At 39.1% G+C, this 24,224-nt stretch overlaps 1 protein-coding gene and 1 long non-coding RNA gene across 17 annotated transcripts in view; one reads left to right on the top strand and one right to left on the bottom strand.

Moving 5' to 3' along the window:
- The window catches only part of LRRC7 (leucine rich repeat containing 7), a 194,600-nt gene that overhangs the window by 21,283 nt on the left and 149,093 nt on the right, over positions 1 to 24,224 (top strand). The gene's annotated exons all lie outside the window — the stretch shown is intronic.
- LOC310765698 overlaps positions 1 to 24,224 on the bottom strand; it is a 63,111-nt gene that overhangs the window by 6,192 nt on the left and 32,695 nt on the right. For both annotated transcript variants that reach the window (XR_014549746.1, XR_014549747.1), the window contains exons 3-6: positions 20,567 to 20,706; positions 2,825 to 2,933; positions 1,811 to 1,949; positions 1,360 to 1,441 (exon numbers count right to left, since the gene is read on the bottom strand). This is a non-coding gene — a long non-coding RNA (uncharacterized lncRNA). The remainder of the gene's footprint in view (positions 1 to 1,359; positions 1,442 to 1,810; positions 1,950 to 2,824; positions 2,934 to 20,566; positions 20,707 to 24,224) is intronic.

The following is a 24,224-nucleotide window of genomic DNA, read 5'->3' as shown; positions in this document are numbered from 1 at the left end:
AGGCAATTCCCCTACTTGTTCTAAATTCTTCAAATTGAAATAATATCTGGTGCAACTCTGTTTCTCTTATCTGTGCAGCTATGCATTTGAACAAATATGTTCCTCACTCTCTGTGTTCAGATTATGTATAGTGAAGATGATGATACCAATATAGTTCACTTTTTGTATCATGATTCACATGACTACTGAAGTCTTGAACTGGTATTTGTTCCCTAAAACTAGTTGTGGCAGCAGAGCATATGCATTTTAATCCTTTGATTTCACGTGCTTCTGGATTTGAGGGCTGCTTAACCCAATAAGGATTAAGAGCACGCACAACCATGTGTAAATGGGAAATGGTCCCTGTTTGTCACTTCATGATTGTCTGCTTCTAATTTGAGGGACAGTGTTGAGTCTGTGCATATGACAGTTACTGTGCCTAACAATCAGCATGCATCATCGTACATTCACCATTTTCTAGTGCAGTGTTCATTTTTGCATTGTTCCCATGCGTGAGCAAGACTCAGAGCACAGTCCCTCATATGAAGACTCTTATTGACTTCAATAGTAGTAGTAGTAGTTGTTTACCAAGCTCCTATGCATATCAAGGGATGAAAGCATAATATCTGTGGCAGAGGGCCACATTCCAAGAAAGCAGGCAAAGTTGCTATCACAGGGGGTGCTTCTATACTATGTGTTCACTTTGGAATTGCCATGCTTTGTTACTCATTTTTTTTAAAGAGCGTCTCCATGGCATCATCACCAAACTCTTATTTACTGTTTCCACTGTGATTCTTCTATTTTGTTTAAGATCACAGCAAATTCAGCTGCATGCTACTATTCAGTTCTTTCCCACCCAACTCCAAGGTGCATTTTGCCTTAGTACCCCTTTTCTGTTGTCTTAAGAAGCATGGTTTTGACTTGTGCACTCATATATGGATGGGTGGGTGAACTATACGTCTACTTAAGCACATCTTCACATGATTGTTCCTATGGATGCCATTTTATTAGCATGTTTTAAAATCAATCTAAATTTGTTGTAAATTTTAATTTCTACTAAACTCCCTTTAAAAGAACAACAAACAGTATTTTTACTTTTTGTAAGAAAAATGATTAAAACCCGCTTCACGTGATGCCTTTCTGGCCAGCACTGTTATAGTGACCTATACTATTAATTTTGTTGGGGGGGGGGGTAGGGAGGCAATCTTCAAATTACAGTAATAGTAAAATAACTGTTGCCTACTTTTTTTTTAAAAAAAGAAGAAGGTAACTCTGCAATTGCACCTTAGTAAAACTGTATTTTAGTGCAAATTATAGAACTTATAAACTGATTTTTAAAATGGCGTCCTCAGAATTATTAAAATTGTCTTTCACACTAACCTTTACTCAAACTTGTCCATGTGATGATCAGGTAGCAGCTGTCCCTCTCCTTGTTGTGTTGAAAAAGAAAATCATAGGATGTCTGAAATTTGATATGTTTGACATAGGATTGCTGAACACATACAGGATGTATTATTCATCCTTGCAGCAGTTTCATAGTTTCCTGAAGCCATGTTTTGGCATAAGCAGCATAAATGGTTGTAGTGCCATCATTTTGTAAATTCCAAGGCCATCTTTTTAAAGCAGTTCTTTAACTAAATTTGGTTTCTTAGATTTTTTTTTGTTTAGCTATTTATATAAGGTATTTATATACGCCTTTTTAGGCAAATCCACAAAATGGTTTACTTCTTTTAAAATAAAAACAACCCACAACCATCAATAGCAAGTACATAATAAAACAGCCAAGACAACTTAAAAAGAAAAAGAACCTTTTTTGAAAGCCAAATCTTACCTCCCCCTAAGGTCAAGATGATCCTTGAATGGCCCTGTGGTGGCAGTTACAGGGGGACAGCTCAGCTAAATTACCAGAATCTAGAATCTCTTTTCTTCCCCAAGGGTTAGATGTTTCTTGAGTAACCCTATGATGGCCACTGGAGAAGGATGTAGAGATAAAACAAATTCAGCAGTCCTATTCTGTGCAGCAGTTCTGATCACACTCTTTGCTGCAGATGTCTTTTCTTATTTGAAAGGAATACAGGCAGCAAGCATGAACAGTTCAAACAAAGCATATATTGTAGATTGAGCTAGCTCTGAAATTCATGCTTTTAAAACTGTTCATGCTTGCTGTATAGTCACTAAGATTTTCAGATATCTTGCTAAGATGGATAGATGAGTGAAGTTGCTGTTATTCCCAGATTGCAGCTCATAAAATTTGTATGAGGGAGATCGTAACTCCGTCGCTTATAAAAACTGCACACCCAGCAGAAGCATCATCAAGACCTGTTTGTATCGGTACAGATGGAAAAAACTTGCAAGTGTCTCCAGTTATGCGATACCCATGGTTTAAGTTGCTTCGCAGTAATTTTCAGGATGCATTCTAAAATAGCCAGGGAATTCAAAGTGTTTGATTAACATAAACTTTGAAGGCTTGCTTTTCTATTTTCTCTAGGTATAAAACTGTGCATCTTATCCTATGCCTAATTCCTTAGAAATAAATCCAGTGGTTTAGTGGGGTTTACTTTCATACAACAGCATTAAGGGTTGCAGTATTAATTTGCCTGCCACCATTGCACTATATTGCACTTGACTTCACAAGTAACTAGAGGTGTGGCTATTTGCAGTTGTTTTAGCAGTGACCCATCATGCTAAAGGCACAGCCAATAAGACATTTGCTTTATCACAGCCTGAGAAAAACAACAAGAGCAAGTGAATTATGGATAGGGGTGTAGTACAGCCAAAATATAGTCCATTTCAACATCCTTTTATAGCAAAGTATGTATAATACCTTTCTTGTGGCAGCACTTACCCTTTTGGAACTTCAGACAAATGCCTTATCTATTGCCTTTTTGGTCCTTTTGGTCTATTGGTCCTTTTTTGTACCTTCATTTTTCAGCAAGCCTTGTCCTTGTCTATATCTGTATTGGATCAGAAGTTTTTATTGTTTAATCACCCTGGGATCTTTCATGGGAAGCAATTCATAAATGTAATGAAATAAAAATAAAACAAATAAATGAACAGACTTTGTTGGATGCCACCCCTACATCTCTGTCAAATATGGATAACATTCTAGTGATGGTAATCTCTGTCTTCCAATTCAGTGACAGGCCAGGTGCTAGCCATGGTTTGTACTGCTCCAATTTCCATCTTCAGTTTGGAATAAAGCCTATAAATGTGCTGGCATACAGACCCCATGATGTTTACAGGGGAGATGATAAAGTGGAACAATGATTAAATGCAAGAGTTGATCAGCAAGATGATGAGTGTGTTTGTGTGTGTGTGTGTGTGTGTGTGTGTGTGTGTGTGTGTGTGTCAATGTCAGTGTCTGAGAGAGAGAGATTGTGTTGTTACTCTCCCATTTTCCCAAGTGTCTGGTAGAATATAGTACTGTTATTTTAAAATTTTATTTAGCACTTTAGATTAACTTTTAGGAACAGAAGGCAGTGAATAAAGCCCTGGAACAAGAACCGTATGTCAACAAATTAAGCGTGATGTTCTCAAGCTGCTACTCGTAAGAAACTCAGTGTTAATGTGCTTAAATTTTAAACCAGAATCAGTTTTTTTGTTTGATTAAACATGAACTATCATTTGAGAGAACCTTGTTAAGAGACAAATTCATAACTATTTCAATGTATCTTAAACATACTTTTATAATTTTGAAGAAGCTGGCCCAATACATTTTGCTGCTTCAGGCAAAGAACAGGGCCACCCCTCCCAGCTCCACCTAGAGCAGTTGACCAAATTGGCAGTTAAATCTTATTTCAACACTGGCAATGGGACAGCATCCCCAACTGTACTTGAGAGCAGCTTCCCTAGTGGCAGCAGGTGTTATGTGAGAAAAACAAAGCAAATGCATATATGATGCCCACTGAAATGTAAGTCCTTTGCATGCTGGCTACCTCTCGGCTTCCTCACTTGGTTGTAGGCCTTAATGGTGTTGTAGGTGGCACATTGATAGAAGGCAACAGCAAGATGAGGCTGCCAGCCAGTGTTGCTATCATTGCAGTGCTGACTTTGGACAATGGAAATGGTTACGGGGGGGGGGGGGCAACCTGGGATGAATTGCTCCCCAACCTCAGCATCCAGTGCCGGAATAGCTACCTGCTAATCTTCCTAATGGTAGGACTGGTCCTGTGAAGAGGTGAATGTAGGGTGTATGAAAATAATACATGCTTACATGTGCTGAGAACTTCAGTACTGTGTACAGATGTGTATGTTTCAGGCAAGGGAAGCTTTGAAAAAGTAAGAATCCTTGGAAGATAGAAGGGTTAGCCTATTAGCTCTTGCCAAAATATTGCTTGATTGGATACATTGCACATTGTTTGCATCGTAATGGGAGACAGAGCAACTAAATTATTAGGGGAATCTTTCATTTTAAAGTTAATAAAATATTGTATGCATCAGAGTGGGTAGGAAAAAGATGTTATTTCTAATTACATCACTAAGAGTATCCAGTAGGTGACTGTGGCACATTCCATCTGCTATTGTCACCTTCTCTGAGATACAAGCCATTAAGTCAACATGTCTAAGACTACAATATTTCCAAAATCAGCTGAAATTCAAGAGAAGATACATTGACAGCATGCAACTTAAACTTCTGCACAAATGGATGTGTATATTTGTATACCCAAGAGGCAAATCTCAACTAAGGGCAAGAAAACCTTAACGTTACTTCCTTTGAAACAGAGTTCTTCCTTCGGGACTTTCTTGAACAACCAATTTCACACTGTTTCAAATGTTACCATGTTCAATTGTGATGCTCCTGTAATTGGTGCTCTGTAATTGCTGTTCTTCCCACCTTTCAAGTCCCAAGTAATATGTTTAATGTCAATGCCGTCAGCTTTTCAGCAGAAATTGAAGTTTGGTGCCAGATTGAAAACTCCAGAACAGTGTAAATTTGTGGTGATCATATTCAACAGGATGAAATGCTTGAGAAGTCTGTTTTTAGGACTTGATTTGCCTAGCTAAGATAACATGGCCAGATACTTATGGCATAAGAAGCTAGAATTGGTAGAGTTACCTCTAGGGGTTGGGGAAGTTATGCTTTGTTGTTTGTTTTGTTGAAGCCAAGTATGTTAATGGGAAGAATATGTTCAAAGCAATGTTCATACATAGCAGGATTTTTTTTCCAGGTTGCCTTTTCTAAAGATTCAGTCAGTTAAAAATAAGTAAATCACTATGTTTTTATAAAAAGCATAATAATTGCTATTTTTTCCACAGGGTTACTTGTTTGTCCATGGCTCTTACTAAGCCTCTGGGAGTGTAGTTAAAAGGGCAAGGTTCTCATTTGCATTTGTACCTCTGCCTTCACTTAGAATATATAGCATTCATCATATGTACATCTTTTCACAGCCTTGAGGCATTGGCAGAACTGCCTATTTTAAGGTTAATGTTTGTTGAGAGGCCAAGGGGCTACATTCTTAGTACAAAAGCTTCATGCCAGTTTCTATTTTTGGTGATCCAGGATCTCAGTTCTTTGTGTCATTTTGTTGTAATATCAGCATAAATGTGTATTAGTAGCCTAATCTTTTATTTGAAGTTCACATCTGAATGATTAGTGCCTTTATGATTACATATTCAGTCAATATTTGTATTTTTACAGTTAGTAATGATATATCGCTAAAGGCTAGCTGTTCATTTTTTACTTTCTTGTTTTCCCCACCCATCCATCTATTATAATAGACCCTGTGGAACTTACAGTGTAGTTGAATCTATCTTTTTACTGTTGTCCTTTTCTGTTTCGGAGCCAAGATTGATTTGAAATTATCATAATTAGTGAAGTAATCATTTTTAAAGTCTTGAAAGATCTGAATAAATGGTTTCTTAATACATATTCCTCCTGCCAGTTGGCTATTTCTTATTGATTACTTTCATTTTCTGGCAGTCAGATATTTGTGAATGTGTAAGAACATTATAGCAAACATGAAATAGTGGCAGTTTTGTTTTTGTTATATATATCTATAATTTGTGTACAGTACTGACTTTTTATATTGAGGTGGTTCACAACAAAATGCAGTTGACAATAAGAAGATAATATATCAAATAAAACAATCCGTTTTGGTTAAAAAGCAGCAGTAAGGTAGAAATGCTTAAAGGCTATAGCTTTAAGAATGCCTGCAAAAACTTAACTCATTTTGAAACCCTTTTTTAAAAAGTAGGAGCAACTCTTTGGGGAGGCCAGTCCACATTGTAGGCGCCAGCCAAACTTATATTGCTGGATTAGAACAATGTGTCATCAATTTAAAGAAATTAAGCCAACACTCACATAGGGTCTCTCTATGCTAGGTAGAGCAGCAAGGCAATTGTGTGTCGTGAGGTATAAGGCTTCAGTGACATTTAAAGCAAAACAAACACAAATTTTACTTAAGGTCAACAGTTTTGAAAAGATGTTCCAGAAAAAACTCCTTATTTAAAAAAGTTATCCATAATAACAAAAAAATAACACTGCTACTAAAATCAGTATTGGCTCAAATCAACCCTAAACCTAACCAAGCCAATACATGCTAACTTGTCTCCCTCAATTTAGCATCTCAGTCCTTTTGCAGCCTCTCCCTAGCTTCTTTCTTCTGTAGTACTACATTTGTGCTCTAGGAATGTAAGAGTCATAGAATCATAAGAGTTGGAAAGGACCCTGAGGATCATCTAGTCCAACTCCCTGCAGTGCAGGAATATGCAGTTGTCCCATATGGGGATCAAACCTGCAACCTTGGCGTTATCAGCACCATGCTCTAACCAACTGAGCTATTTGACTTGTCCTCCCACATCAGACCAAAGGCTCATCTAACCTAGGGGTCCTTTCTCACACTGTCCCGCCAGAAACTTATGGGAAGTCGGCAAGCAGGATATGAGCACAGCAGTACCTTTTCCACTTGTTTCTCTCCAACAACTAGTACTGAGAGGCAGGGGATCAGGTGGTGCTGTGCCTCTTGGGCTTGCTGATCAGAAGGTCAGTGGTTTGAATTTGCACAACAGGGTGAGCTCCCATTGCTCTGCCCCAGCTCCTGCCAACCTAGAGTTTGAAAGCATACCAGTGCAAGTAGATAAATAGGTACCTCTGCGGCTGGAAGGTAAAGAGTGTTTGTTTGCACTCTGGCACTCGTCACGGTGTCCTGTTGTGCCAGAAGTGGTTTAGTCATGCTGGCAACATGGCCTGGAAAGCTGTCTGTGGACAAACGCCAGCTCCCTTGGCCTAAAATGCTAGTTGAGTGCAGCACCCCATAGTCGTCTTTGACTGGACTTATCCGTCCGGGGTCCTTTAGCTTTACCTTTTTACTGAGAGGCATTTCTGCCTCAGATGATATAGGTAGTACACAGCCATCATAACCATTTTATATAGTAGCCATTGATGGCTCATTCTTTCATTAATTTGTCCTTTTAAAGGCAACCAATTTTCCTAATGAGCCCTAAGATAGAATTGGACTTTTTCAGATGTGCCACACACTGCATTGACATTTTCACCCAGCTATCCACTACAACTCCAAGGTCTGTTTCTTGGTCAGACACTGCCCACTTAGACTCCACAAGTTAGCACTCCCCCGTCTGAAGTGAATCACTTTACGCTAGGATAAAGGTGACAAGAAGCCTTGTTGAAGAGTTGTAATGTAATATTGTTAACTTTCCATTGTATAGATACCTTCATATAACATTTTCTATATTTTTATTTTTATTTTATATTGTGCATGTGAGTAAAAGACCCTGACCCTAAAAGGTATGGCGTACTCAAATGTGAGTGTATTATAGAAATCTATGAAATTAAAATACATACAGTATCCTCTCTTTTTTCTTTATCTCTAATGTGTTAATTCTTCCTTTTGTAGTATGTAGCATATCTAAGGGATATGCAAGACAGCCTTTGTGTCAGATACCCTGCTATTATATCTTGCTTTTTCTTCATATAGCCTAGTCATCCGTAGTATATAGAAAACATTTAGTTGAATATCTAACTGCCAACTTTTTAAAGTTAGTCACTTCTGTTGAGCAGGTAATCTGTTCACTGTAGCTGTCTATTTTTACACCCGGGGCAAACACTGGGTGCAGACTGTTTTTTACTCCCTACTTGTCTAATCTGGTTATTTTAAGGTAACAGCCTATTTCTATTTTTCTTCACTCAACCATCTCAAATTAAAATTATGATGGCCAAAATAAGGATGTGGAATGTTAAAACATTCTCATAACAGAGGCTTGTTCTGATTGTCACCCTGTAGTGTTAGATTATACAAGTAGATTCCCATGTCATAGTTGTAAACACACAGACAGAAAAAATGTCCTGTGTTTTTCTACAAACAAAGCATAATACTGCATGTTGCAGAGGCTTGATCCTTGAATTATGAAATCCAACCAGTCCTTTAAGTGGATAATATTGTAAGTGGAAGATTTGCCCTGAGGCTGATCGCTAAACATTCAAAGTTCTTTTTGTGCCAAATACAGCAGCATGGAAGCTAAAGCAATCCTCCTGCTACCTAAATCCTAGGGCTTGTGCCAGAGCAACATTTAATATATAATATGCATTGAAGCTCTAGGATAAAAATGTGTCTTTTATCGTTAACGTATAATGGAAATTTTTAGAATGTAAAAGTGCTCATGACGGAATGGCTATTTCCTTTTTCCAGTGTGATGTTGTGAAATCGTTACTGCTAACTGGGTTGTCATCATAGTCAATAGGCCTGCTTCATAGCTTTATTAAATAAGAAAAAGCTGTTTTTGTCTCATTTTATTGCATTAAAAGAACAAAACATGTGTGGCTGTTTGCTAATATATGCTGATGAGCTCAAGTGTTGCTGCTTTAATATGCTGGATGCAGGTTTTAGTTCTTGAACAGTGCATCCACGCTAGATTGTGAACTTTATGTGTATACCAGGGTTGATTATGCCTGAGACACACAGCATGGAAACTTTTATTTGCAAAAGGAGAATGCAAGGATACCAGGATAAACAACTAGACCAAAAATGAAAGTTCAAAGCTTTATCTCCTAATCAAGTATTAAACAGCTTAGGACTTTCTCTTCTTTGTGAAGAGAAGTCTTGGAAACAGAGATTTGAGTGAAATAGTTATCCTACTAGCACAGTAACCCTAATCCTCCCCCACACACCAAGGAAGGGATACTCACACATGCAAAGGACCTGGGCTAGGGATCATTATAACAAGCAAGAATAGGAAAAAGGGTGAAGCCTGAGAAAAGGAGGTGCCTCTTTGGATTTCTGCTGTTTAAATCTTTTCTGAATTGTAATCTTTTCTTCTAATTGTAATCCTTTGCCCATTTGGTCTTCTGAGTTCTTCTAGGCCTTCTCTGCAGTTGACTTCTACACCCCAAATTGCCTTCTCCTTTGCTTCTCCACCAAACTGCCTTTTCCCACTTGGCACTGAGACAGTACACATGGGGTGTTGAAGCAGTCATATTCCACAGGAGCTAGAATGACATTGGATTGCGATAGTAGCATATCTGAAATCCAAGTTTGTCTCAATAGTGTCTTCTTCACGTGCATGGGAACATTTCCTGTTTGCATAGGCCCAAAATTGAAGCTAGCAAAAGTCCAAATTGCCTACATCAAAAATCCAACTTCACACCCATCATAGTAGCAAATGCCCAGATTGCCAACTTGATAAGCTTCTAGGCCAAACCTGCAGATTGAATACTATTCATTATATCTCAGAAGACAGCTGAAACATTTCCTTGCTGATATGCCCTATCTGGAGAAAGCGGCCCATGCCTCAGTTACATATGTCCTGCTATATATATATATATATCCCAGCAAGTTCACACTCTTGTCTCAACAACATCTACACTGGCTTGGTCATGTCCACAGAATGGAAGATGGCAGAATCTCCAAGGACATGCTCTATGGGGAGCTGGCTTCTGGCACCACGCCAATTGGCAGACAAACTCTTGAGTTACAAAGATGTCTGCAAACGTTACCTGAAGGCTGGCAAGATCAACCCTGCCATGTGGGAATCCCTTGCAGACAACCGCAGTGCCTGGAGACAGTCAAGTTGTGTTTCCATACCAGAGGAGAAATGACCGCTGGGAGGAGCACAGAGAGAAGAAACGCCATGGTGCATCTGCAGCAGTACAACTAGACTCCTTCATCTGCCCCAGATGCAACAAAGCTTGTCCTCTCCCACATCAATCTCAACAGCCACAGAAGGAGCTACAACAATGGGCATAGGCAGGATTTTTGTTAGGGCGGGGGCAGAACCTCAGATTTTTATTCATTTAGGAAAGAGCAGCTGTCCTTCCTGTCCTCTCTTGGCTATGCCCATGGCTACAACCATCTAACATCTTGACCTCACCCCCAAAGGCGCACTCCTCCATTGTCTCCCAAGACAGATGCCAACAGACAATGGTTACATCTAGAATATTGTGACATGCCCTACATGGGCTGCCTTGGAAAATGGGTTGGAACCTACAACTCGTACATGATACAGCCACCTGATTCTTGCTGGTGTTAAGCATTTGGAACACATGCAAGTTGTCTGCCTTGTTTCTGAGCCGAATATAAAGTATGGTATTGACCTTTTAAAGCCCTAAGGAGTTTGGGACCAGGCCATCTGAAGGATTGGTTACGAACCTGCCTAGCCTTTAGGATTGGTGTCAGAGTCCCTGCTCATAGACCTGCCATCGATAGATTGGCAGGCACTAAAGATGGGGACATGGTCCATGTTTTATTATGTTTTAAATGGGCTTTGTAAAGAGCTGTGCTGGGATTCTATTACTTTATATCACTTATTGTTTTAATTACATTTGTTATTTATTTAAAGTGTTGTACTGGATTTTATTTTTAACAGCTGCTGTTTGCTTTTATAATTACTGCTTGATAAGGGCATTAATATCAACAAATGGAACCTAGTTAGTGTTCCCATGCCCTGATGATGGTTGCCTTGGGGTAATGCAGAGGTGGGCTTTTTCACTCATAGCACCAGTATTTGGGAACTCTAGAATACAAGAGGCCTCATCAATATTGGCTGTCTGCTGGCTTTTGAAGACACTCCTATTTACAATAGTAGTTATTGCCTAAGCTCTGTAGTCCTGAACAATTTCTTAAAACGGTGGTAGCTCAGGTATCAAACTCTCTGCTTTATCTTTCTGGCATGATAGTCAGTGAGTCATGCCAGATTCTTCTGTTTCCTATATCTTGGGGTATATTTTGTGTGCCCCTTAAATTATCTGACTTCCTACCTCCCATCCTTTTCATTGACTGAATTTCAGCTAATGACCATAGATTTGAAAACTGCTTCTGTAAAAATAATCTCTGTTACTAAGCCTGGTACACCTGTTGACTAGTTGCAAGTATTGTGCCATTTTGGCACATGTGAATATCAGAGCTGAATTGGAAAGTTTAGATTTGTACTATTTTCCACATTGCTGTCAGCCGGCTAAGATAGCTTGCCGCCTTTGGGTACAGTGGAGGATGCTGTTCCATCAACAATGTTGAAGTAAGGTTCAACTGGTATTCCATTTGTTTTACATAATGTGGGGAGGGTATCTTGCCATTTACCTGAGACAGAAAATGCCTTGGCCTGGCTCCAGAAGGTAGACTACTCATTGAATAAATTGTTCCAAGGCTACTTTTTCTTGTAATTTGCTGATTTATCAAAGCAAAGGAACAGAATATGTTTAGCTTTTTATGGCAAACAAGTAAGAGCTTTCTCTTTAAAACTGCTTAATTTTGTTTGCTGCTGAACATGTTACTTGCTTCATTATATACTGACCTTGGTCTAGGCCACTGTATTTATGAATAAAATTAACACAGAACTTGAGAGCGCTTGTCAGTACTACAGTGCAGATTAGCATTAAAAGCAGATTTTGAAAAAAGAGATAGCTCAGCAGGTTTCAGGATTAAACCACTGTAGCAATCAGGAACTAATTGGAAATTGGGATAGGAAAAGACTAATGTTAAAAAGGAGATCTTTAACACCTCTGAGTCAGCACTTATAGTTAATCAGGCTCATCTCCTGGCAGAATACCTTGACAAGTTACTGGCTCAGCTCCTCTTTTCTGACAGACTTTGAAGGTCTGCTAGCCACACAACTGAAGATTTGTAAACGGATAGATTCAGATTTTGAAGTAACCAGATTTTCCAAGGAGTTTCATCCCTTTTAATTAACATTGATTCTGGGAGTTGCAGAACAGTGTGAAAGGAAGATATATATTTGTCCAACTTTACTTTCATCGGCTGCTCCCAAACTTTGAAACCCCCTTCCTAGAGAGATTAGTCTGGCTTCCCTCCTTGTTGTCCTTCCAGCGGGGGAAGACTTCTTGTTCCAACAGATGTGTGCGAATTGACTCTTTTTAAGGAATGGGCTGGTGTTGTGATGTTTTTATTGTAGTGTTTTGTGTGTTTTAATAGATCTATGTTATGTTTAATCATTTTTTAATGATTGATTTCCCCCATGATTATAGCTGCTTCTATTTTAACTGTAAGCTGCCTTACAGTGAATAGTGAAATGTTTTATAGTTCTTCATCTTGTATGTAATGATATTGCAGAATAAATAAGAGCTCTTCAGACAAGGTTACTTTGATTTAAAATGCACGTGTAGAGGGTTTTTTTTACGTATATTGTGTGATATCTGATTGTTAATGAGCAGTGTGTAATTACAAGATAATTTTTGTTCAAATTTTAATTAAAGGAAAGCAATAAAGAAACTGATAATCACCTGGTTTTAATGGAACCAATATATGACTGTGAAAACCAGCATATGTTTACTAAGCATGTATGACCCATTTGGGGCCATAGAATTTATGTAAATATTCCAAAATTGATATTTTATTGCACATAAGTATTGCATGGTGGTGTGAGTTGCTAGGAGTTCAAGAATTGGAAATGGACTTTGTTATAAGGTGGGCCCAAATGGCACTAAATCGCTGGGCCAAGTAATCCTTTTCTTGTCAGAAGATTACTGTATTTTTCGCCCTATAGGACGCACTTTTTCCCCTCCAAAAATGAAGGGGAAATGTGTGTGCGTCCTATGGGGCGAATGCAGGCTTTCGCTGAAGCCTGGAGAGCGAGAGGGGTCGGTGCGCACCGACCCCTCTCGCTCTCCAGGCTTCAGGAAGCTCTGCGCAACCCTCGGGAGACCGGCGCCACTTCGCGCCTGCCTCCCGATGGCTGCGCAGAGCTGCCTGCTGTCCCGGGGCGAGCGCAGCTCTGCGCAGCCATCCTGAGCGGGGCGCGAAGTCGCACCCGCCTCCCGATGGCTGCGCAGAGCTGCCTGCTGTCCCGGGGCGAGCGCAGCTCAGCTCAGCGCAGCCATCCGGAGCGGGGCGCGAAGTCACGCCCACCTCCCGATGGCTGCGCAGAGCTGCCTGCATTCCGAAGCCTGGGGAGACCGGTGCGACTTACCGCTGGCCTCCCTAAGCTTGCGGATAGCAGGCTGTTCTCGGGGCTGGGATTGGGGGAAGCTCGGGCTTCCCCCGCGCCAGCCCCGCACCTGGGGGGGAAATAATTTTTTTTCTTTATTCCCCCCCCCCAAAAAAAACTAAGTGCGTCCTATGGGGCGGTGCGCCCTATATGGCGAAAAATACGGTATTTTGGTGGCAGTTTCAGTAATGAGATTTCCATTAAGGTATGTTGTGTAGAAATAGTTCAAGCAGAGAAGTGACACAGAAATATTATCAGGAATGTAAATTCTTTGAAAGCTTGACTTTCTCAGGAACGTGAAAGTCCTATGCCTTTACCACAATATAAGTTTTCCCTCTGTGATGGGAATTAATTAAACGTGTATGTGTGTGTGTGTGTGTGTGTGTGTGTAAATCAGTTATCCAACACTTCATTCATTCTGCTGGTTAAATGCAAGCATAAACAAAGTGTTACTGGAAGCTTTTATGTTTGAACTTTAGCAGACCTATAGGATGAGGCTGTTCAGTCATAGTACTCTGCTGGTACAGTGAAGTAAATAGAATCAAGTTAATTAATGAGACAGATTACACACCCTACTATACGAGTTCGCTCATGGCCATGCAAACAAAATTTCAGCAGTTTTCTGTTTCTAAGGTTCCATTGTCAAATAGTTTCCTATTCACGGGTTGAATAGAAGGAATAATAAAAATATCTTACAGGATGAATTATAATCAAGGGCACTAAGAGGAATGGTAGGTTCCTCTTTTCCTTACATTTTGGGTAATGGTCAAAGTAAGTACAAATCTTCAGGCAATGTAGGAAATCTGGTAGCAACAAATCATTCTGATTGTAGACGGATCTAAGTCCCTTGTGCAAAGAATCTGGCCTGAGAGCATTAAACACAATTAACTGAAATAAGCCCTTTTTCTGTATTGAGCATGACAAGATCAATGTAACCTTACTGGTTCTCATTAACCTGAATTAAATTATATCTAGAGCAAGTGTTTGACCTGTCCTGGATAAATTCAAATTAATCAAAAACACTGATTTAGGATAATAGTGTTTTTAAGACTTTCATACAGCCTCATCTTCTCGGCTTGGTAGTGTAGCTTTCCTTATGTCTTACATAAAGCAGGATGAGTAGATGGAAAGATGAATCAAACTGTCTCCCTCTTTCCGTGGCTGCCCCAATTATATAAAAGCTTAGACGTCTACTCATATCTCCCAATCTGATTAAAACATGGTTACAAACTCATAGTAATAATAGTAACAATAATGTTAAGCATTTTAAGTTCATGTTGTCATTTTAAATTTCACACCAGCTGCTCCATTTTATATATTGAGGCAGCAATCCTGGACACTCTTACTAAGAAGTAAACCACATTGGACACAGTAGGACTTATTTCTGAAGATAGATGCATAAGATTGCATTGTTAATCATTAAACACTGTTCAAAACAGTTTGTAGTAAGGTCCAAGTACAGAAAATTTAAAAAATATGCAAATTAAAACGTTTAAAAATATCACAATAACAAATACTTTCATGGCAATAGCTAAAGATTTCTTTGGCAAACTGATGAGTCTGCTCATTTGATTTTGTCTCAGCATGTTAGGTAGTCGTTTTCAAGCTCAGTATATGAGGAGTGGTTCATTCTTAGCTGCTTTGTTTTAAAAACTTAGTAAACTTAATAGTCTAGAGTAGTTAACTTTCAAGCAAAACTCCAGCATGCCTTATTTTTCTATCTCTTCCCGTTTCCCCAATTTTAAATGTACTGGTATGTAGGATACAAGTTAAAATGTTCCACCTCATGCAGGAATAATATTGGGTATTGGCAGATCTCCCTCTTTTTCCTGCCCCGCTGCCTTTTGGTAATATATATTTGTGACTTACTTGGATGATGGAGTGGTAATGAAGTGTATTTTTCTGCTATACTTTCCTGGAGAGAAATGATCTAACAATGCCAAAGTGGTATTGTTGGCTGTAACACCAGACCATGGTTTAGCACTACATGAATGAACCTAGCTTTTTCTTGGGCTCATGCACTTTCCATGCCACCCCTAACATGCCAGACCATTTTGTTTCTGCATTTAGTTAACTACATTCTCCCATGTCATCCAGATTGGGGATTGTGGTATAACAATAATCATTTAACTGTAGTTAAATGAAAGTGGCAGCTTCCAGTCTTTCCACCTTAGCCTCAAGAGGGTGGGGAAAGAGAGAGTATTCGAGGCTAGACATACTCATGTCTTCTGTATGCTGTTTCCTGTAATGTAGTTTGTGCCTTAGCTGACTCTTCTATGTCTTCTTAATTGTCCTGATTTCGCTAATTTTAGATCTTGGTCTTACCAACTATCCTGCTTGTGTTAACTCCAGATATAATGTGAGAATTATTTCTGCAGTCTTCTCACATCTTCTTTGAAATAAAATAGCTCTTGGATTCCTTTTTGGTTTCAGTTTCAAATATTTACTGTGTTAACATGAAGCTAAGTGAATGTTAGGGACACGGGTGGTGCTGTGGGTTAAACCACAGTGCCTAGGACTTGCCGATCAGAAGGTCAGCGGTTTGAATCCCTGCGACGGGGTGAGCTCCTGTTGCTCGGTCCCTGCTCTTGCCAACCTAGCAGTTCAAAAGCACCTCAAAGTGCAAGTAAATAAATAGGTACCACTCCGGCGGGAAGGTAAACGGCGTTTCTGTGCGCTGCTCTGGTTCGCCAGAAGCGGCTTAGTCATGCTGGCCACATGACCCAGAAGCTGTACACTGGCTCCCTCGGCCAACAAAGCGAGATGAGCGCTGCAACCCCAGAGTCGGCCATGACTGGACCTAATGGTCAGGGGTCCCTTTACCTTTAAGTGAATGTTACATTTTCCCCCTACAAATTATCTCATGGTTCCAAATACATGCATGCAAATTCCAGAGAAACATTTACCACTTAAACTTTCAGAACGAGACAGTTGCTACCTTGTGTGGAGTTCCCACTTATACACAGTCCCCCTGTTTTGGATAAGCCTGTTAATCAAATTGGCAAACATCTAGTGACCACATCACCCAGAAGCCCTGTTATGAGCTGAAATGTCAAGCGGCCACCAGGGAGAGAAAGGGAAGATTAGAAGTAAAAAGGCTGTAAAGAGCCAAAGCGGTGAAGTGGATAATAATGATGTGAATGTATAATATTAAATGGAAAATAAATAAAAATTATATATTTTTTAAAAAAGTAAAAAGGCTTCTCCTGTTTGAATTTTATCCACATATGTGGATGAAAGGGGACTCCTATGTGAAAAGGGATATTTATTTAATGCAAGAACCATCACACATAATAAGAAAACTTTTCCTGCAGCTTTGCCTTTGCTGTCATGTCAGCAACATGAAATTCTTCATGCAATGAGTATTTCATTTTTTGCTTTTATACAGTCTTTCTAATATACTTAACACAATGCAAAGTGATACAGCACTTCTCTATCCGCAGTGGCTGTCTCCGAGTACTGCATTTTTTGGAAAAACATGTGTGCAGCTTGTATCATTTCCCTTTTAAAAGATACACTTGTCTCTTAAGGACACAGTTTCAGAAAGTGCATTAATATTTTATCAGTCTTTTAGCCGAATTCAAGGCTACTTGTCCTTTATATATGTTGTGCATGCAATTTTTTAACAAATGGATTTTATCTATCTCTCTCCCCCTGCCTCCCCTCAGTTTTGTTATGCCACCATTTCCTCCTGATTCCTTAAGTGTTCACTTTCTGTTACAGGCACTTTTAATGCACTCGCCATAACTTGCTACTTGGGAAACTTTGATAGTGTGGTATTCTGTGCTTTCTTCTTCTTTACTGTCTGTCTAGATGCTTAACAATATTTATTGTTTGAACTTTGTTTTTATAAGTGGTTTTGTACTTTCACATCTTGTGGCATCAGTTCACACAAGCAGCTTTTCTTCTGAATAAGCTGGTTTCTTTGATTACCTATGTCCCAGATGAACATATTCCATATTGCTTCCTTCCTTTTCTGGTTTGCAGAGTGAGATCATATGAAGGAATAATCCATGATAACGGTTCTGCTGCAGACAACAAAATGACACTTATCAGTTTACTGCATGTAGAAGTAGTGTCATGGGAACTAATTGTAGGATTGAATTGCTTGACATTCCCCGGCAGCTTGTTTGGTGCATGCTTCTACAATTCTGCATCCTTCGCCACACTTCCCTGGGACTGTCTGTTGCCCTTTGACTGAAATTAGACTTTTGCATTTCTGCCAGATTTCACACAGGAATTTCCTGGTTGACTTATCACGAAATTTCTAGACCTTCCTATTGACATAAGACAAGGGAGGACTCAGTCCATGCTATCATTATTTTCCATTTGCCTTCCAAATACTACAGTCTCTGGCCAGCATCTCACCTTTTGTGACCTCTCAAAAAGCCCATAGGCAAATGCATGCATGCTATCCAATATTTACTGACATTTTATTCTGATGTATCACATAACTGTGTAATGGATATGAGCTCTTTATAAATGACTTTGACCTTTGACTTTGACCCTTTGTGTACTCCCTTAGTTTATTGCAGTTTAATTCATGGAAAGAGGGTCTATTTTATTTTATTTTAAAGGTTTTGCACTATATACAGAGGATCCAAACCTCTTGGGGCGAAAGATTGTGGTCCTGGATCTTTAAATTTCCAGGCCTTTTTGGAGATGTAGTCTGGCCAAGACACAAAGCCAAAGCTTTGTTTTCAAGCTGTTTTTGTATGTCCACTATGTGACTCCAATGTAGTTATTCTACTCTTCTGTGCTTGCTCTCACAGTGCCCACATTAAGAGGGGAACAGCCACTCTTGATGTAAACCCCCCCCCATGTTTAGAACTAACTTATCTAGTCACACTTCACAAATTATTTGAGACCATCTTCACCATAGCTTAGCTGTACTGAACTGAGGATCAGGAATAATTTTGTTTTTTAAGTTCAGGGAGGCTGTGCTTAATTGATGTTTCATACCTGGGTTTATTATGTATCTGTTTGCCTTGAGTATATTGCCTTGAGTATATTCTTTTTATAAAAAGATAAATAGGAATAGATAGGAATGAAATACCAATAATAAATAATAATTCATTCAAATAATAATAATAATAATAATAATAATAACAATAATAATAATAATAATAATAATAATAATAATAATAATAATAATAATAATACAGGTTGAGCCTTGCTTCTACCAGGCACTTACTAGTTGGTCCTGGACAATCTATTATTTCTGTCTTAGCCACCCACGCGTAATACAGACATAAGAATGTTGTTTTGCTTTACAGGATGGCTGTAAAAATCACACACATGGAATTATGTGAATCAAGTTGAACTGCAAAAAAATCAAGTGCTATATAAATGCAAAGTATTCCTTATGTGGTTGAGGCTTTGAATCCATGCATTATTCCTTAGCTAAGTGATACATATGGGTGCAATGTTTGAACTAGAAGTTCTGGGACTCCATAATGTTTTCAGTTCCTCTCTTTCTGCTCACATTTTCACGACTTCTAATATGCAAATTACAAACACTCATGTGTTTGCAGATAAACAAGCTCTCCATGCAAACATTTTACAGTAGTTAAGTCTGGTATTTACTAACTTTTAAAGGTATGATAGTCACATGTATGACTGACTGCTGGATAGAAATTATGGGTGTGTGCTTGGGGCAGTGAGCTCCTAGCTCTCAGGAAACAGGTTAGTTCCTTTGAGGCCAAAATAGTTGACCTGGAGAAGCTGATACAGGCAGGGAAATCGGTTGGCAAGGCCTGCAGGGACATGATAGCAGTAAAGTGGCAAATGCAGTTCAGTGTAAAGGAGTGTAAAGTAATGCACATATATAATTTCACATATACAGTTATGGTGTCTGAATTGACAATGGCTGACCAGGACTGACTTTTGGGATGTGGTGGATAATTTGATTAAGGTGTCAACACAGTGTGCAGCGGATGTGAAAAAATGGGAATTCTATGCTAGGGGTCATTAGGAAAGAACAAATATATGATGTAACCATATGCAGACTACTGTGTGTGGTGGTGTAGAGCTGGAGAAGGTTCAGGAAAAGGCAACCAAAAGAGCAGCTGGGTAGAGTTTTTCTCCCTCTGTCATAATACAAGATCTTGGGGACACCCAATACAGCCAAATGTTGCAAGGTTCAGGGCAGACGAAACAAAGTTCTTCTTCACACAGTGTATGGTTAAAGTATAGAATTTGCTTCCACAAGAAGTGATGATGGCTGCCACCTTAGAGGGTTTAAAAGAGAGTTAGACAAATTCATGGAAGATAAGGCTCTCAGTGGCTAGTAGTAAGGATGTCAATGTTCAGTCTCTACAGTTGAAGGCAACAGGAACACAGGAAGCTGCCTTACCCTGAAACTGACCATTGGTCTGTCTAGCTGAGTACTGTCTACACTGACTGTTCAGGGTTTCAGATCCCAACCCTACCTGAAGATGCCAGGGATTGAAGCTAGAACTTTCTGCATGCAAAGCGGATTCTCTGCCAGTGAGCTATAGCTCTTCTTGCATTATATCCCTGAATACCAGTTGCTGAGAATCACAGGTGGGGGAGAGTGCTGTTGCACTCACATTTTGCATGTGGGGCTTTCTGTGGGTCTCTGGTTGGCTACTTTGAAAACAATAGACTAGACAAGATGGCTCTTCTTATGCTCTTATGACTTTCCAAAATCTTCCCAACGTGCATATATCTTTTTTCTTTTAAAGAACAGCAACCCAAATTTACTGAAAACATGATCAAATCCTGCTATTTCATCATTCATACTTAGGTGTGAAATACAATGAAGATACCTAGCCAAGAGCACAGAGACTAGCTTTTCAAAGAGTATTGTTACTGCATGAATATGCATTTTTCTAAAAAATATTTTTTAAGCCTTTTTAAAAGAGCAACTTTCCCCTGGAGGTATTGTTTTAGTTAACATAATAAAAGGACGATATATTTTGAAACCTTTTAAGTTTGCTGAACACCCCTCCTCCCCACAAATGTTTTCTCTTGAAATAAAAATCATTTTCCTTGATGCTACACGTGGCACAATTTTCTGGCAGAGAGAGTACATTTAATTCCACCAGGTTAAGATAAGTTACAGGATTGGCCCTACCACTGAGAGATTGAGATGGCTGCCTTGGACAGTAGATCCTGGGAACAGGGAATAGCAATGATGTGTTGGCAGAGAAAAGCAGCCCACACTACTCACATGCTAAACTTGACTCCAGCAGTGTTGTGGCTTTATAGTCCAGCCTGCAGCCAATTACACACTTCCTCCAAGTTGGAAGGGGACACTACAGTCTTTCCAGGCTTGTTTCAAGCAGATCTACTCAAATGTCAGCTGGTCTCCTGAGAAGTAATAAGAGGAGGTTGGGGAGAGATGACACACTTCTACTGTTCAGGAAAAACATCAACAAGATAGAAATCAGTTGCAAGGGTTTTTTAAAAATGCTGTCAACACTCATATGGATTATTGGTTTATGCTTTCTGGCCAAACTTGTGGTTCTCTGCTGTTTAATAAAACCCAGTGACTCCATGTCACGTGCATGCAATGATATGACAAAGTTTATAGCCAAACACTAAGGCTGCCGTCCTGTGCTTATTTAGATTAAGTTGTATTCAGATGTGTAAATATAGAGAAAATTTAGTTACATCGTGTTTATGTGCAAGTTTGTAAGTTTATGGTGTGTGGAAATCTTCCCTAATACAAGACTCACCTACCATAATCACCACTGTCTGCATACAAATTCAAGATATCTCATGTAATAGGTAAATCAGGTGCAGTTTCCTTCATATCATGGATTTGACCCTGGAGATAAATATATTTTCTTGTTCACACACACTCATGAAAATAGCATTTTAAAGAAACTGGTATTTGTGTTGCGTTTTCTGAATGAAATATTTCACTCTTATGCTATTTAGATATTATTAAAGACTGTTGCATGTTGTATGAATGACTGTTTGAATTGTACATTAATTTTGTTTTGAAGCATGAGCACTTTAATATCTGTCATAATTTGGAATTTAAAAGATTAGAAATCTAACATTCATTTGTGCTAGGTGACTAATTTCTTTTCTATCATAAAATTGCGCTGCAAATGAAAAGAAATTTCACATATACTGTACCTCTTCTTGCCTTAGAAACATAGGAAGCTACCTTAATTCAAGTCAGGCCCATCAGTCCATCTAATTCAGTATCATCTAAATTATGTGGTAGCAGCTCTCCAGGCTTTTCAGATGGAGTCTCTTCCAGTCCTTCCTGGAGGTGCCAGCGATTGAAACTGGGACCTTCTGCATGGAAGACAGATGCTCCAGCACTGAGCTATGGTCCTTCTTTAGAAAATAGGACCTCCTGGAACATTTCCTGAATGTCTTGCATCATTATCCTGTTCTCAGAAGTAAGTCCTGTTGAGTTCATTGAGAACTACTCCCAAATAAATGGATAAAAGACTGATGCCTTAGACTATTAGGCTATTCAGTTTTATTTATGCTGAATATGTAGTCCTTGCCTATTTTGTTTCCTCAATCTGCTGAGCTAAAAAAATTCCATCATAGATGCTATGCAAGTGCAATAACATTCTTTGCAGACTTGGGAAAAAATAGTTTTGAGCACTGTTTACCTCTTTGGTCCTATAAAAAGTCTAAAAGAAAAATGTGATGAAAAATTCAACACCTTAGGCACTTTAAATAAACATCTGAAATTTTCAAAATAAACATGTCAGACATTCATTCCCTCTCTAAGAAAACCAGATATATATTTATTCCACTTTACTAGTTAACCCCTATTTAGTTCTTTGAAGCAAGAGGTTTATGTCTGCAACCAAAGCAGAATATTTTGTTCGGGGTCCAAAGCAGCCATTTATTTACCTCAAGACAAGATTTCTATAGAACATTAATTTTACTACATCAGACATTGCTCCTAGAACAGAATCATCATACAAGACAAGCTGAAGGAATGGCACAGAATTCAGCCACAAGAAAGGCAATTTGGATGAGCATCCAACTTGGATGATCATACCAGTCTCAAATGAATGATTAATATAAAATGTAAAGTTAGCCCTGTGATGACAGAAGGTGGAGCACACAGTCAGAGCAAACCCTGATGTCTTTGCCTGTCTGTGTTGCTCTCTCGTTCCCACTGGCCATTGGCCCTGTGTTGGTTTGAGAAAGCCAACTGGAGCAGGCCTTCGTGTTGTATTTGCTCCTCCTCCTTTTTTCTTTCCCACAGGACAGATGCAAATGAGCCATATTGAACGCAAGCGGAAACATTCTTAGGCTCATGTTTAGCATAATAAGCATGTTATTCACTTGTATATCTGATCCATGGCACATATTGAAAAGGGTAGCTTTTTCTGCTCAAGGATTATTTCTGAGGAGTGGTTTAGAAAAGTCAAACTCAGGTTGATGTGATGGGAAGTGCAAAGTTTAAAAGATATGCTGAATGACTTTATTCCTTTGTTCAACTGAAACTAGGGCTTATTTGCTGCTGTTTGTCTCAAGCAGAGAATCCTTCAAGTGGTTAAATGTCTGGTAGAATTTCTCTTTCTACCCTGTCTCCCTTTACTGATCTTTACTGATCAGGGATCAGCCTCAAGTCACACTTTTGAGTGGAAGAGTCCTAGGCATATAATGTTTGCTGGTCCCATCATAATCTTTTATTTCAATATTTGTTAAAATATAGTTCTGAAAGAGTAATGCATGACCACATCCTTCTGAAGAGGGTGACCTAAATTCTTTGGGCAATACTAATGTTTCCCCCAATCTACCCTCCCTCCTGCTTTTTACATTGTGAGTTATTTGTATGGAATTAAAAATTGCTTTCAACACTGAAATGATTCTGATTTAATTCACCCAGTTCATATGATCACACCTCATTTCATTGGGATAGAGTTCACTTTGCCTATGCTCAAAACAGAAGAATCCTTCTGCATAGGGAAGATAAAGTTAATTAATTCAGTCATTCAACCGTACCATTGCTAGGTTGCAGATGTGGCAAATGCAGAAAAGCATTTAAAAATATCTACTGCATAAACTTGATATAGAACACTAATGATCTCACACCCAAGTCTTTCCTACCCTTAAAATTAGAAGCCTGGATGTTCTGTTTAAATAAATAATTGCCTGAAAAATTATACTTTCCCATTTGTCCTCTGCTATAATTGATGTCAACCTACAAATTAAGTGCCCATTAAGTAAATTGAATAAAAACCAATACTATGGAACTACTTGATGCTTTTCCTTTTCTTCTGGAATTAGCAGAGTAGTAAAATGGCATGGACCAGAGGAAGTAGGTAATGCTAAAACTTAAAGAAATTCCAGGTTTGTTGTTGCATGTTTTAAAAGCATGGGGCGACCTATCATGCTGTATTAGGGCATTTATTTGTACCACAATTTGTATGGCTCAGATGAATTATTGAATGGTGGGGAACACAATATTTTTGAAGTAGCAAAATGGGAACCAAGCAAGAAGAACAATTTCCTTTTATCCCAGTGCCCCATCTGCCAAAGCTAAGCAATAATAAAGGAACTGGCTTTCATTGTTTCCATATAGTGAAGGTAGACAACATTGCCTCTGACACTTATGGAAGGAAGCATGGCACTCTGGAAGCTTCAGACTTGGCCAAAACTCAAGGATCCCCAAAGCAACCTGTTTTGAGAGGTGAGGCATGGGAAAGAAACATAGGGAATGAACTTTCCCTGCTCTTCCATCTCCTGTTTGCTGCAGCTACAGATCTTGGTGTGTATTTCTATAAAAATCATAGAAAGTAGGGGATGTGCCACATTTTCACCCAGTAGTCATGCTCAGATAAATTCCTTATAGTTGTCAGGCTCACTGACTGACTACCCCAGATTACTTCCAGTTCTGT

This window comes from Podarcis filfolensis, assembly GCF_964270895.1.
Source record: "Podarcis filfolensis genome assembly, chromosome: 6".
Classification (NCBI taxonomy): domain Eukaryota; kingdom Metazoa; phylum Chordata; class Lepidosauria; order Squamata; family Lacertidae; genus Podarcis; species Podarcis filfolensis.
Note: the sequence above shows the minus strand (reverse complement) of the source record. Positions and strands in the feature narration are given on the sequence as shown.